This window comes from Benincasa hispida, unplaced genomic scaffold (genome assembly GCF_027475165.1).
Source record: "Benincasa hispida cultivar pf3 unplaced genomic scaffold, pf3_genome.v1.1 HicScf445, whole genome shotgun sequence".
Lineage (NCBI taxonomy): Eukaryota > Viridiplantae > Streptophyta > Magnoliopsida > Cucurbitales > Cucurbitaceae > Benincasa > Benincasa hispida.
In genome coordinates, this window is record NW_028326542.1 from 1 (window position 1) to 16,715 (window position 16,715).

General features: G+C 28.8%; 1 long non-coding RNA gene across 1 annotated transcript; it reads left to right on the forward strand.

The window, feature by feature from the left end:
* The first annotated feature begins 12,069 nt into the window (after positions 1–12,069).
* On the forward strand, positions 12,070–13,307 carry LOC150030210 (uncharacterized). The gene is made up of 2 exons (XR_016527124.1): positions 12,070–12,177; positions 12,969–13,307. It is a non-coding gene; the product is annotated as an uncharacterized LOC150030210 (long non-coding RNA).
* Positions 13,308–16,715: the final 3,408 nt, after the last annotated feature.

A 16,715-nucleotide genomic window follows, 5' to 3' on the forward strand; every position in this document is an offset into this window, starting at 1 on the left:
ATTTTAAGGGTTGGGTTGGGTTGAGTTGAGACTCGGGTTAGCAATAGGGTGGGGTGGGGTGGGGGATGCACTCTCCGTCCCCGTCCCATTCCTCGTTTTGGGGAGTCGGGGTCGGGGTCGGGGTTGGAGAATCCATTTTTGGGGATCGGATCCTTACGGGAAAAAAAATCCCCGTTTATATTTTTATTTTTAATTTATTATTTATTTAAAATTCATTAAATTTTGGTATTTATATTCAAATTTTAAATATTTAATATAATAAAGTAGTATATTATTATTTTATATATTTAAATTAATAATTAAAAACATTTTAGATTTGATAAAAAGTTTAATATAATTATATTATGAAATAAATAATAAAAAAAAGTAAAAAGAAAAGGTTCAAAGAAAAGGTATTGTATTTATTTATTTATTATTGTTATTATTATTAAAAAACTGTTTAAAAAAATATTTGGGGCGTGAACAGGGCGGAGATACCATCCCCGTCCCCAGTCGGGGATTCGTTTGTTATCTCTGGTTTGATTCCTATCTCCGATCAAACCGGAGATTTTCCACCCCGATCGGGACGAGGACCTGCGAGGACCCAACCCGGTCCTTGCGAGGATTTTTGCCAACCCTAGCTGAGACTTTATTTGGATTTTTTGGATTGTCAATCCAATCAACTCAAATTTTTTGGTTGGTTCAAAAACCACTTTCAATCCAATCCAACTCATATACAGTGGGAGGATACTTCTTCTTTTCTTCTTTTTTTCTTTTTTTTGTTCAAAGTTTATAGAAGGCATATTTATGACCTTTTTATTATTTATTTGACCTATTTTTAGACCAACATGACAATGGTCTCTTATTCAAAGTGGGCCTGATTGGGCTGAAAATACTGGGCTGGGCCGTCTGGTTTCCAGTTCAATTCCCAACGAGCACAAACATTTCATTCACATACATCGTAGGTCAAATTACACAATTATAACTTTTCTGTTTTTCACATTAATAGCCACAGGCAATTATTTTACATCAAAGTCTGGCTCAAGTTACTTTTTTTAGCCGCCCTCCTTATCGTTTTGTTTTTTTTAGTTTCTAGTGAATAGGAACTTTCCAAAACAATCTTCCATTCAAAATATATATTGGCAACTCGGATCTCGTTTGTTGCAGTCTCTCATTGCATTGACCTCCAATCCGCTTCTTGTTGGTTTGGTCTCAAGATACTTCGTGTAGACCTACGTAAGATATCCTCACACCGGTATGATGTTGACCCTACTGCACTCTAATACTTAAGTTAGTACAAGGAATGTCTAATTCAACCAAACATAAAAGAAGTACGGTCGAGTCTCTCATCTGGAGATTACTTACTCTCCCATTTGGGTGGTCAATAACGTTATTTACAGGCCCTTTCTTTGACATATGCCTCGGATTACGTGTAACGGTGGCAGTGTCAGGAACAGTTCTGGTGTTCGAGATAGCAGAGTGTTAGTCTAGGTCTGATTAGGTTATTTCTCGATTGGTATATATTCACCGGCTTGGCTAGTCAGCTCAAACCAGAAGGCATTGACATTTTCGTTTTGGGACGCACACTCTATGCATTTATGCATTGACATCGTCTTATATACTACGTAATATAAGTGGTATACATTTACACTTTTCAATATATTTGTAAATATACTTAAAAATAAACCATGGTATATACAATTTATAATTAAACTTTTTAGTATATTCCACATATACTTGATATTTCAATAGAGGTGATCGGTTTTTAGAAATATAATGCATTCAGTAATAGTAGTAGTACTACAACTATAATTATGAATTTTTAATTTACATTCAAAATTTGGACATATTAAAAACATAAAAACGTTGTTTTCAAAATTTTCAAACATACTCTGATAGTTGTTTTCAATAAAAACGAGTCCTTATTTTTTCAAATACACCGTGCTGTGGATGCCGGGGCATGATTGGGGAAAATTTTGGCAAATAATGATCTAATTAAAAAAGTGACCATGTTTTATTAACTTTAAAACTTATTCATATTTCATAATGGTACCACAAATTTAGCTATCTGTTACAATTTCTCTAAAATTAAATGAAAAAAATAATGAAATTGAAAAAGAATATATTTACTTTACAAAAACTTTCAAGGTTGAATATAAAAGTTTCATTATCATATTATTCTCTGATAATTTTTTCTATAGCTTAGGATTTTAATATTCTTGCAATTTGAATAAAGTAATATTTCAATACTAATAATTTCTTTTATGGGTTGTAATTCAATTTTTTTTTTCACATTCCTCTGAATTGTTGTATTCTATCTTCAAATCTAACTACATTATATGTATTACATTACATACACTATGTCCTTGATTTCTTTTTTTTTTATAGTGCATCCATAAAATATTGTTTTACATTGAACTTTTGTTAATTCTCATTCATAATATGGATGTTTGATGAATTTAAATGTAAAAAATGGTAACAATGATTTAACTTATAAATGCATTGGTCTAAATGAAGTCACTTTATAGGCCTATAAAGGCAAAAACTAATAATGCAATTTAGGTTATTTAAATAAATTCAAAACAAAAACAAAACAAGATCACCCATGCCTAATAAATGAACTCATATAATTTAAAATTTTAAAGTTATGAGAGAAAAGGATTAAATGAGACAATAAATTAAAGAGTATATGAAAATCTTTTAACCATCTAATTTAGAAGGAGGATTATTTATTTCTCTTTTGAATGTGTTTGGCTCATACCTACCATGCAAAATATAACTATGCATATAAATATACAATAGTTAAGTAAATATATATTATAATTATAGATAATAATGTCTTGTCTATATTTCTTTCGATTTGTCCCATGAATTTCTTCATTAATAACAGTTCAACCGTACGTACGTGTAATTGGTATAATATTATATATATAAGTGCACCTCCTTGAGACAATTTCCATGGTCTCAATTAATCTTAATTTTGTGAATTAATTAAATGTGACCAACGATATATACCAATTTCCATGGTGGAACTTACTATTTGGTACTTTCTTTTTCTTATACCTAGACAACTAGAGTTCATATTGAAAAAACTAAAAAAAGAAAGAAAAGAAAAAAGAAAAAATAATACAACTTTTTTCTATAAATGTCAATGGTCCAAATTCATTTTGAAATATTGATTTAGATGTTGAGCTCATCTTTAATAAGATTAAGATATCAATATTAATATTTATTAACAGTTACATTTCTTTTTCTATATCGATGTAGAATATTCTTTCATCTAGAAAATAGAATATTGACACTAGAGACAAGAGTGATAATAAAAATTGGAATGTATTATCAATATCAATATCAATATCGTAAGTAGAAGAGAGTTACGGAATTCATATTTAAAAGAAAAATGTACAATCTCTCAATTGATATATATATTATCGTACCAACTTGTTCCTAAAATGAATGCTCGTACATCTCATTATCGCTTTCAAATCATTCAAACTCAATCTATAGTTGAAAACACATTTTGTTGCAAAAATAATGTCAAGGATTTATCAAAAGTCAAATAAGGGGATTCACCATTATTTTAAGTGGATAACTAATATATAAAACACATATGAATTTGACGAAAGTTACATTAATTCATGAATTTTGAACTTTTGATTTTGGTCCTAATTCTTTCAACTCGAGATTTTAAACATGTGTAATATAATCATTCCTTTGAAGAGACCATAGAGTTAGAAAAATGCTCACTAATAAGGTTAATAACTATTTAGTTGATGACAAATCTCTATTTTAGATTATGTTCTTATAGATTTTTCTCACCCATATTTGGCAATAATAATAAAAATAATAAAAATAAAGGTATTTGACCACACTGTATAACAATGTCACATATGATGTGTTGCAATTTCAAGAACAATAAAAAAAAGAAAAGAGATAAATTAAGATAGACAGAACATAAGGTTTGGTAACTCAGTTTAGTGAAATATACCTATGTCTAGAGTGCAAAGCTCTCCTAAAATGTGAGACCTTCTCCTAAGGAAACTTAGACTCCCCCTAAGGTGAGAATACTGCTCAACCGTAATCTATCCACCTTCTTGTGAAAGCCTTAATAAATTAGACTCCCCCTAAGTTAGAGAATTTCTTCTCAAGCAATGAAGAAATCTTAGGCTCACCTCAAGACCAATAACAACCTTCTCAACAAAGTTCACTTCAAGATCATCAATAGTATACAATCGCAAATCACTTTTCTCTCGATTAATCGTGCACCAAACAAAGCACTTAAAAAACGACATTTAATTAAATTGGCAACCCTAGGAAGACAACAACTTGCTCTTGAAAAGGTACAATAGAAAACCAAACATGACTCATTAAATTCAACAAAATATAAATAAAAAAAGAATCCACAAGAGCAAAATATCGCAGGAAAACAAATAAGGAATAAATAATTTTATAGAAATGACAACCCAAGAGACATTCTACAAGACATTTCCTGAGGTAACCACCAAACCAGCAAGTACCAATTTCCCTTAAATAAATATAGGTCTAAACTCTAACAATAATGATTATTATTATCACTAAAATAAAACATTTCTTTAATTTAAATTAAATTCCATTTTAAGTCTTTCTCTAAATAAAATAAAATTATAAAATTTGGCGTTACTTCAGTGAGTTAAAAATCAATTCTAAGAACAATATCTAAATTCACTTATCGAATATATTAAAATTTGATACGTACTGATATAGTTAGACGTTTTTTTCACAAGCATCAACAGTTTAACCATCACATACGATTTTCATTAATTATCATCCCATCCCTTGTCTTTCATATTTATATATATATATATATATCATGTTCCTTATGAATGGAAAAAAAATAGTCATAGAATTTTATTCATTTAATTATTTTTTTAAGAGAAAATAATTTTATTTCGTTTGGTTGAACATAGGTATTTTAATTTCTTTGTTAGATATTGAAGGTTCTTTTTTTTTTTTTTTTTCCTGAAAACATTATAAAGTATAAATTAGCATCCCACTAACGATTCCTAGTGGTACAAGTTGACAAAGTGACAAGTCAATATTGGAAATTAGAGGCATTAAAAAAATAGTGTTTGTTTTTTTTTTGGGGGGGGGGGGTTGGTGGTGTATGGTGTTGTTCATAAGCCTAATTAGTGCATCATTGCTAGGAGATTTCAAAATCTCTCTTTTTCTTTTATAGAAATGTGGAAGAGTACTCAATATGCACATAAATGAAATTAAACCCTAAAACAAACAAATAGTCAAATGCATATAGTGATTTGACATTGTTCTAAAATGTGTGTGTGTATATATACACACACTATATAGTACTTGGAAAATATTCAATCACTCATGCATGATTTATAGGGATTTAGTGGAGTTGGTAGGCTTTAGTATTATAGTTATACGTTTAGGTTCTGTTTGATAACTATTTGAATATTAACTAACTTTTGCTCATACATTTCTTTGTTTTTTTTTCTACTTTTAAAAAATCAAGTTAAATGTTTTTTTAAAAAAACTTAAAAAAAACTTATTTTTTGTTTTAGAATTAGAATTTTACTGAAAAATAAAGTGTTTCTTTAATAAACGTGAATCCTATTATTAAAAAATTATGAAGAAACAAACATAAATTTAAAAAATAAAACTAAAAATGCAATAATTATCAGACGAACTTTAGTTTCACTTTTGTTTCTATTTAGTCTCGAAACTGTTAAAAATGTCTAACAAGTCATTAGACTTTAAAAAACGTTATGCCAAACGGGGTCCTTAAAAGTTAAAAATTGTCTTATATGTCTTTAAACTTTCAATTTTGTATTTAATAGTCTAAAAAATTTCAAGATCATATCTAATAGTTCACTGATTTATTCAATATTTTTAAAATTTCACGGACATAATGTACACAAAATTGAAAGTATGGTCCTATATGACATAATATTAGATTTTGTATCTATTAGTTCAATTAATTTTAGTTTTTCTTAATATGTCAAGAATCCATTAGATATAAAATTGAAAGTTGAAAGATTTTTTTTTAGATATTTCGAAATATCGAAGACCAATTAGACACAAAAATTTGTTAATTTAACCATTTTGCAACATATAATTAACAATGTCATTTTATTTTTCGTCCACTTTATCCTTATCACATATCACAAATGGATGATTTTACTTGAATTTTTGTACAAGAATTTATTTGGATTCATATGTTGCCAAATTTCTACCTTTATATAATTTAACATCAAAATTTTATATGATATCGTGAGAACTAATTAAGTTTCAAAATTTATGCCTTGAGACATCAAGTTGGAAAATACACTAAATTCATAGGATCAAACACACCAAATACTAATATTTTAGAATGTTAAATTGCACATTTAAGTATTTGATGACTATTTAATTTTTTAGATCATAAAAAAGTAGCTTATAAATATTATTTCGGGTTATAAATTTCTATATTATGTTATATAATTTAATTTCCATAATATTTTAAAAAATCAACCAAGTTTTGAAAGCTTAAATAAATAAATAAAAAAAATAGTGAAACAAGGTAAAAATCCAAGTGATCTTTTAACAAGGTAAAACTCTTTATGGCATAAAAAAATTTATATTATTGTGTTCATTAATTCTTTTTTGATCTTATATCATTAAAATCAGTGGCAGATATTACAAATATATGTAAAGCTTAGGGATAGAATAGAACATTCTAAAATATAATAAGTGGCATAGGTTTTGGTTCATTTTAGTTCATGTATTTTTAGAATGACATTTTGGTCTTGTTCTAAAAAGCATTTTGATCTCTTAAAAATAAAATGAAAATGAAAATGAAAGGACCAAAATGATCATTGTTTTAAAGTATAGTGACCAAAATGTATATTTTAAAAGTACAATATGGACCAGATGAATAAAAGTTAAAAATATAGAGATAAAAATGGATATTTTAAAAGTATAGAGACCAAAATGAATTAAAACCAAAAGTATATATACAAAAATAATATTTAAACTTATAATAAAGAAGCAAAATTATAGATACCTATCTTCAATGGAATGAAAAATAAATGGTTTATAGCTTAAATAACACAAGATTGATTAATGTGTTTGAAATACATTTTCAAGCGTTAATTTAAAATATTTAAAAGGATCAACCACCATTTAAAATAGTTTTTAAAATATATTATAAATAACTATTTAAATAGTATTTAAATAAAAATGAGTTTTATGAAAACCACTTCTATTTTCAAATCAATCCAAATCACTCAAAAAAAAATGATGTATGTGTATATATATAAACCACAATTTGTGGTTAGTGGTTTTTTTTTTCTTCTTCTTTTCTTTTGTTTTCTTTACTCATATATGTTAGTGCAGTGTATATGTATTTTCACTAGTTGATGCAACTATGTCCTTCTCTCTTAATTTTTATCGTCCTTTTGGTACTCATTTCATTTGAATTTCTAATAAATTCTTTATATTGATTCAATATTTTGATAACTCATACCACTAAACAAAATCCATAAGAGTGATTAGATGGTTTGTTTTTTCAATTTAATTTTGGTCCATTCATATGTTACTTTTAGTTTTAGTTTTAAATAATGTGAGTTTGTTTTTTTAGAAAAAAATGTATAGATTTTTCTAATCCAGTTGAATTAATTAAAATCTTACTATCCATATAATTAGTTAAAATCTAAACTTTTGAAGATTTTGTGGATAGGAAAAAAAATGAGCTCTCTGCTCAGAATTGGAAGACTTTTCTCTTGCCTTAGATTTAATTATTTTTAATTTAATTTATTTGTAGGTTGTTAAGGATAAGAGTGAGCATAATAGACCCAAAAACCGAATCGATCGACCAAATCTAAGTCGGTCGGTCAGAGAAGGAGAGGAGTCGATCGATGTTGGTTTGAGAAAATTTCAAATTGAAAAAGTTCAAGAAAAAATTTAAAGAATAGAAAACCAACCAAACCGACCGATCAACCAACTTTTACTCCTCGACGGTCGACACCGATTTGAACATTTACTACACCAATCATAGTCGGCTCGGTGGCGGTTTGGTCTGAAAACCGACTCCAATCTACCAATGCTCACCCTTAGTTAAGGATGTGTTAACTTAGTTGAGATATCTTGTGCATCTATGAATCTCAATCACTATCCTTTAATAATTTGTTATATATATGACCGTTTGCTACTTTTTTCCCTTGCACTTCATGGATTTATTTACGATAGTATATTAGAAATATTGATTACTTATATCAATGTCGAATTCATAGATATATGAAAATATCGATGAATTTCATTGAGAATTTAGTATCCTTATTATGCTAGAAAAAAAGCTTTCATATTCTTGCTCATTCAAGAGCTGAAATAAAAAGGATGGGGAAGAGGCTGCTCCATTGATTGAGATGTTTCAAACAAGTATCACTTATTTTTCTTTCTTTGTTTGTTCTTTAAGCAAAACAAATTAACTTCTCTGATCCTCTTTTTTGGTATTATTGCTGCATCAATCTTTTTTGATGTTTGAGCTTATATTATATTGTCCTTTTTTCATTAAAACAATATATTTTTTCTACTTTTACCCCCTTATTTCCTTAATTAGCTCATCTTTTTATATTGACAAACTTGATTTAAAAGACATATGGTCCCGGTACATGTGATTAATGATAACGTATCCCAGTAGTGAAAAAATATATATATGTATTTATCTTTCTGTCCATGGCTTCTTTCTTGGAAAAATCATTAATATGTTAATTAAACAAGGTGATTCTCATATTTTTTTAGGTGAAAATTTGAATAACTGATCTTTTAGTCGAAGATGTAGGTCATATAACTAGCTAAGTGTTATGCTCATATTGAATAACTCTCTAATGATAGGTTAAAAACTTTAGTTTTCAAGATGTCTAATGAACCAACAAAATCTAGTTCCATAACCCAAAACGTCCCTAGAAGATCTTGTATCTGTAATATTACAAAATAGTACTTAAGCCTAAGTTACTATTTATATTAACTTTTTTTTTTTCCGAAAAATACGTAGATGGGAGTAGAAGAAGATTATAACTTCTAACATGTTGATCGAACCTATTTTAGTTTAATAGTTACACAACGATAACTAATATGTTTGAAAACAAAAAATCGCATGTAATAAAGGAATAAGCACTAAAGGTGATTGATTAAGTATGTAAATTTGAGTTTATAAAGGCATCAATTATGTATTTCAAAAGTATATATATATATATATATTTAAAAAAAAGACGTATTTAAAAAATTTGATAGTTCGATATTGCTACCACAACATAATTTAAAAAAAAAAAAGAAGAAGAAAAAACTCATATTTTTATTACCTTTTATTTTCGAATATTTTATCACCTAGTAATTTGTTTTCAAAATTTTGAATGTGTTTTCATTCTCTACTTTTTATTAATATAATGAAGTAGGCGAGTCTTTATCCTAACAAATTTCAAATCCTATTTATGAGTAGGGGTGTTCATGGGTTGGGTTGAGTTGAAAGATTTTTTAGACTCAACCTAATTGTTGGAGTTGTAAAATTCAATTCAAATAACCAATGAACCCAACCCAATCCAACCATGAAATATTTGGGTTGGGTTGATTCAGGTTGATAGGGTCATTTATTTAAAATTTTGTTCTAAAAAAAAGTAAAACGTAAATATGTAAAAATCGAATTTGATTATTTTCATATATTGAATTAAGATTAACAACTTAATTTCAATTTATATAGTGAAAATTTTCTTTATGAAGTGCAAAGAAACTACTTTTAAGAGTTGTTAAATAATAAATTATTCAAAAAATATTAGAATTAAATAAAATTAAAATCAATATATGTTTAAATAATTGTGTTATAAGTAATAAAAAATATATTTTAAAGTTAATAATAAATTCGGGTTGGTTCGAGTTTGTTTGAGTTATATTAGGTGAACCCATGAACCAACCCAATCCATAAAATTTTCATTTATTTGAGCCCAACCCAACCCAAATGAGTTGATAACCCAACTCAAACAGCACGGGTTGGATTGGGTTGATCGGTTTTTTCAGGTCAGTATTTTGAAGACCCTTATTTATGGAAAAAAAATAAAAATTGGGTTGTATATACTAGACATTCATGGTAACACATGACAATATTTTTTTGAAGACATTCATTGTAAAATCAATAATAAAAAGGGAAATTATTTCAAATGATAAAACTGTTGAAAATATTTATAAGATAGTGATAGGCACGGATACAATTCTATCTGTGTCTATTACGTCTATCATTGATAATTCTAAAATTTTTCTATATCTTGTAAATATTTTGGTTTATTTTTCTATATTTAAAAACAGTTTTAATAAAAAAAATATCTAGCTCAAAATTTATTAATCAAGTAGAGTCAAAGTTGACAATAAAATGCAGTTTTTTTTTTTTAAAGATTTAACACACACACATATATGCACTTAATGTGGGCATTCTGCCTTCTTACTATGGACCACACAATTTTTTGTATGTTAAAGCCTAAAAAAAAAATGCATTTTAATGTTGATTCTAAGGTTTAAAATGTGGATGTCTCTCTATATATAATAAAATAGAAACAATATATGTTTTTTTGTTAAAATATCTTGAATCTATTATCTGGCTCTCCGAATGATCAAATATGAAGTCTATACAATATGTATTATATGATATTAATGTTATTTATGATTTTGACACTAGGATTTAGATGGGTCCATTATATATAAATCTTCTAACCCTATAGTGCTTCTACGATCTGTATTATCTTATATATTTTCTCTGCAATAATAAACTGCTTTCTCCTTTTGTCTTTTGGGCGTAGGAAGCTAATTTTATATATTATCTACATTGGATTACCTTATACAAAGCTATATTACGGAAATCTAGATTTGTATGACAGTTATTCCAACTTGTGGGTATCTCAGTCAAAGTTTATGTGTCTCATTAAATATAACAAGTTTGTAGTTTTGGATAAACAAATTTAATTATATCGACATTTTAAACTTCTCCCTAACTTGTAGACATCAAATTTGTAGAAAGCCCTAACAGATGTATATTGAAAAAGAAGTAACATTATATAAGTTCAAATACAAAATCTTCTACTCTTTTTTTTTTTTAACAATATTCACAAGGCAAGAGGGATCAATAAATGAACCAAGACATCTCAACTAGGTTGATACCTCTCTAACACCCTCATCAACGTCCTAAGACGATAAGTGGTTATTCATTGATATATTAAACAATACAAAAGCGAACTAGAGGAAGCTCGAAAGTAAAAAAAATACAAAAATGAAAGACCTACTCTCATATAAAATGTTAAATTACTAATTAATTTAAAAACGTGAGTTAATGAATTAGGATAAATGTAGTTATACCAACTTTTTTTTCTAATACCATATTAAATCATCGAACGCGGTTGTCCCCTCTTGTGCAATAGGCAGAATTTCAAACTAGAATTCGAGCCACAAAAGCTGACCAAATGTCCCTATCACCACCATTATTAAATCAATCTGATTGCTCCAAACCCCAAGCCAATTATAACTGCCTCCACACAAAACATTAAAACAATATTCAAAGATATTGGACATCTACCCGATCTCCATTTTTCATGTCTTTTTCCCATCATTTGCCTAAGCAATATATATCTCTCAACTCTCTCTTTTACATGAGAAGTTTAACTTATATGTTTAGATAAATATAGAGATCTTTTATCTTGTAGGGTTCTTGTTTTCCATTTATTTTGATTATGATCCAAAACCCAATTGAACTATATAGAGAAAAAACGTTTGTTTATTTTCTTAAAGAAAAAAAAGGAGAGATTATTTATTATGTTGATTCCTACAAGTTAATATGTAAGTATGATAGACAGATTTGTGTAATTTGATTCATCAACTTATTTTTCTATTGTACTATTCATCTCCTCTCTCTTTCCCCACTGAAACAATTATTAAAAGAGGTAAGAACAACACAACATATAAACGGTTGGAAAACATAAAAGAGATATTACACCTAACGTATTTCAAACTCAAATAAAACAAATCTCAGACACATATATATATCGGTCTCAAAAATCTACATCCAACAATTATTGGAAAGCGGCGCGGCGTGCCCTTCAATAATTTTTTTCCTTCCCCACTTCCCTCTCCTTTTTGTTTTACATATTCTAAGAAATCAATGAGCATTGAGTGGTGGTCATAGAGGTACGAATTAACCATATATATGTCTTTTATATATATATATACCTAATTTCCTTATGGGTTCATGAAGAAGGCAAAGAAACTTAGAAAAATCATCATTGAGAGAGAGATAGTGAAGGGGGAAATCTAGGGTTTTGTTCATCTCTAGATAGAGAAGGAAAGAAAAAGAAACCCTAATTTCACTTCAACAAAGAAAGAGAGAGAGAGGAAGGTTTAGTGGATGGTTTTTTTTTCTTTTTTTGGTATATAAAAAATTAGGAAGAGATTGAAAAGAGAAAATTGAAGACACAAAACACCTAGAGGCAAAGATGATGAAAGAATTGAAAGAGCTGACAGAAGAGAGTGAGCACACACTGCAGCTAATTGTATGAGAAAAAAGTTCATACCTTTACTAGTATGTGCTCATTTCTCTTTCTGTCAGGCCCTTCTCTTTCTTCTTCATTTTCTTAATTGCTCTATCCCACTCTGCCTTTTCTGCACATTTACTTCTCTCTCTTTATTGTCTTAAAATATAGTTCATAGGAGCAAATCAGAATTTTCTAGGTTTTTATTCTTCTACTACCCTTCACAAAAAGCATCATTTCCCATCATATTTTAGCCAATTATAATAATATTTTCTTTTCTTTTCTTTTCTTTTGGGGTGGAATTCAGAGAGGATTTGGATTTTTCATGGTCTTCTGCCAATTTCAATAAAAGAAATGAAAAATGATTTGGACTTCTCATAATTATTACATGTTTTTAGGTTTAGTCATTACACTAAATTGATGGGGTTATTTATTATTTTTTTTTGTCAGGTGTGACTTTTTTTATAAAAAAAAATTGAAGGAAACAAAGGAGAAAAAAAAGAACATCAAGAAAGAAGAGAAAAGAACATCAAGAAACGATGTCACACGTCGAAAGGAGGAATGTTTTGTTCGTTCCGAATGGTTTGTTGATGGTATAAATTATTTCATTTCAATCTCTATAAAGGATGAGAAGAAAATTCTCACATTTATTTATTTGAATGTTGATAGATTCTCGATATCTCAATTAAAGATTCGATTTGATTGTAATTGTGTGATAGATGGATGGATTGTTAATAGAATGAAGGAAAAATGGGAGGCTTAAGCATAGTATATGCATTTATTTATTTATTCTTATTCTTATTATTTTTTTTTTTGTTGCCTATTTGAAGTTTGGATATGACATTTAAAGATGAAATTATGATGTGTCATACACACACTCTCTCTCTATCCACAAGATTCAAATCTCATATTTTGGAAGACTAATGTTTAATTTTCAGTGGTACCGTAATTAGTTCACATCAATGTATGGTAATTTTAATTAATAATAAAACATTGTTCTTGGATTAATAATCATTGGAGTGTATGATTGGTTGCATATTTCCATTGTATAATACATAATTGTCATATATATCATTAACTATAAATAGTGTTGCATAGCTAATAAATGTTAAAAAAGTTGTTTTTTTTTTTTTTTTTTTTAAAAAAAAGATTTTTAGTAAACTTTCATGCAAGTTAATTATTATCAGATTTTAGAGAGTGAAAAGAATTTACTTATTAACTTAATGTTTTTTTTTTAATTATTTGATTTATAAGAACATTTATCATTTTATTGAATGTTAAAAGTAAAATAAACAATTGTTTTTGAAAGCTAGCTATTTTTTAATATTAGTCATTTTTTCGTTTATTTTTCTCTTTTTTCTCTTTTGTATCTAAAGTAGGTGAAATAACTCCTAAGTTAAGTCCTCAAAATTAAGTTTTTTTTTTTTTTTTTTATTATTTGTATATTTATAAACCTTAATTAAGAATGATTAAAGATCTCACTCATTTGACTACTATATACATAGATTTATTCATTCAATGGGTTCACATAAAAACTATGTGAAATAACTCCCAGCCTTTTTTCTTCTTTGTTGTGTGCAATGTCTTGTTATATGATTTTTCCACTTCTCTTATTCATGTTCACTTTATGATCCAATGAATTGGGTTTGATGTATTGAGATGTACATCCTTAAAACCTTTGGGATTTATTGGTAATTGGCTAATTATTTTCTCTTTATTCTGTAAATAAGATATCAAAACGAACGTAATTCAATTGACATAGACATTGTATAGCAATCAAAAGATTTATAGTTTGAATCTCCCTATCTTATATAATTATATTGTTTTATAAAATAATCGAAACTCCTTTACTGGTCCATTAAAAATAAATAAAGAAATAAATAAGAACTCCTTTATTGTTGTATAAATATAAAATAAAAAATAGAAAATAATTTATTGTTCATGGGTTACTGTGCACTTTTTCTCCCTGTTTTATCATCTCTGCCTTTTTATTGCTTTCAGTAAGGCTTTAAATGGTGGTAATGATAAAAACAATGTCGAGGCTTTGGCTTCGAGAGCGAGGGTGAGGTAGTTCGTTCGTCGAGCTTGGAAGAAGCAGATGTTGGACGGAATTCTTATTTGCCCCCTTGGATTTAGAAATAGTTATTTTAAAATCCAATTCTTTTATCTTGAATTTTGATGTTTAAATCTGTTATAAGAATAATATCAGATGGAATGTCAAACACTACCTAACCTTATATACATAAGAGAATTCGAATCCAACAACTTCATGAATTAGTGTCTCAATCTGAATATACAAAGATCATAGGTAGTATTATGTTTCTAATGAACTATACCAGACCTGATATTGCATACTCCGTTAGTAGATTGAGTAGATATACACATAATCTTGATAAAGATCATGTTGGAGTTAATATCATAAATCGAGTATATCTTCTAGTTTGTAAAGACAAATTATGTACATAATAAAATAAGAGATATTTTATTAATGTCTAGACTACATTAGTTCAATCTAATAAACTAAGATCCAAAAGTTATTTTATGAAACTTAAACATGCATGTAGAAACATACAGGTGAATCATGTTTAAGTAATAACCTAAATAGTTTATAGTAGATAGATAAAGCTGGGTATCTCATCTTAGTGACACTACAAATACAGTCTGTTTTGTAAATGTTACAATTGTTGTAAAGTGCTACAAATGATCCGATCCTGATCGTTCATGTGGAGACATGTGTGCATGGGTATTCTATACAAAGAGCTTGTATAAGACCAGACTGCGAAATGAATAGTCTCTCTATATAACACCGTTGCTATAAGAGACTTACATTTCACTAGGATGACCATAGGTGACTTGACCTTAATCTTGAGTGAGTTGTGAACTCTTGTCTATGAGGGAAATCCTTTGATTTGTATGGGTGAGAATGGTCTTGTTAGTCGACTCAACAAGCCTACCATTTTGGGGACTTGTCCAAATAGGGCGCTGGGAACACAACTATACATGATGGAAATTCACTCCTTTCCCGACCTTAGGGAAAGTAGATAAATTGCTCCCTTAGTAGCTAATTCTAGGTCTTGAACATTGGGACCTCAACCTCTCATTGGCCCGGGAGGTGTTAGTTTATAGCTAGACTATAAACTATTTGTTCATTAGAGGGATTAGTGGTATTTAAAGAGTTAGATGTAAGTAAAGGGGTGAAACGGTATTTTGACCCAGCTATAATTATGAGCAATTTGTGAAGGGTCGATTCACTATTGATTGATTATATTCATGGACACAAAAGTAAATCTACAGTGCGAAGTGCAGCTATCGTTCTCTAGTGGAGTGACTGATGCTTGATTTTATGATGTGGATTATGATGATATGCGATGATGAGATTGTGTTGAGCACTCAAGTTTCTTCAGCGAAATCTAAGTGTAAACTCCACTGAGTTTCCTGGTAAGTCCAGGATCGAACTCAGGGACTTGTGAAAACAGGTTGCGTTGGTAATTTTTAGGAAAACTTTGCGGTAACCAAATAAATAAATAGTTGTTGGTTTGTTGTTGATTGCGTTAATGAAAAATAAACAAATGCAGCGGATTTGAGAAAAGTCAGTTGTGTGATAGATGAATTGAGTATGCGGATGAATGAGTTGAGAAGGTCTTTAGCTAGCGTTACTTGGAAATGCGTCGAACTATGCGATCATGCTACAACCATGCACAACAGGTCATTTTCCAATGCAAATGCGATGCTCCTAAGTCTAGGATGCATGTGTTGAATAAAAAAGTGTCCATAGAGCTTATTCCTAAGTCTCTACTCTTGTCCTATGCAATGATTCAAGATGCATAAAGGCAAGGGGACCGCACACAATCATATCCTATCTCTAGGATGCATGCGATGCATTAACAGTAAACAATGCTTATTCCTAAGCTCCTATCTCTTGATTATGCGTTCTAATCTGACTCTCCCAAGCCTAGATTCTAATCTGACCTTCTCAAGTCTAGATCCTGTCCTTAGACTACCCTCCCGAATATCTCTAATGGACGAATGAAGCATACATAACACAAGATAATCGTATAGAATGAAGATTCCCTAGTTGTGCTAGCTAAATGCTTCTCAACCCATTCACTGATTTACCCACTCATGCGTAAATAACAGAGAGCGAACAGATATAGAGAAGTAAATTCCATTTTTATAAATGAGTTTGAGTACAAAATA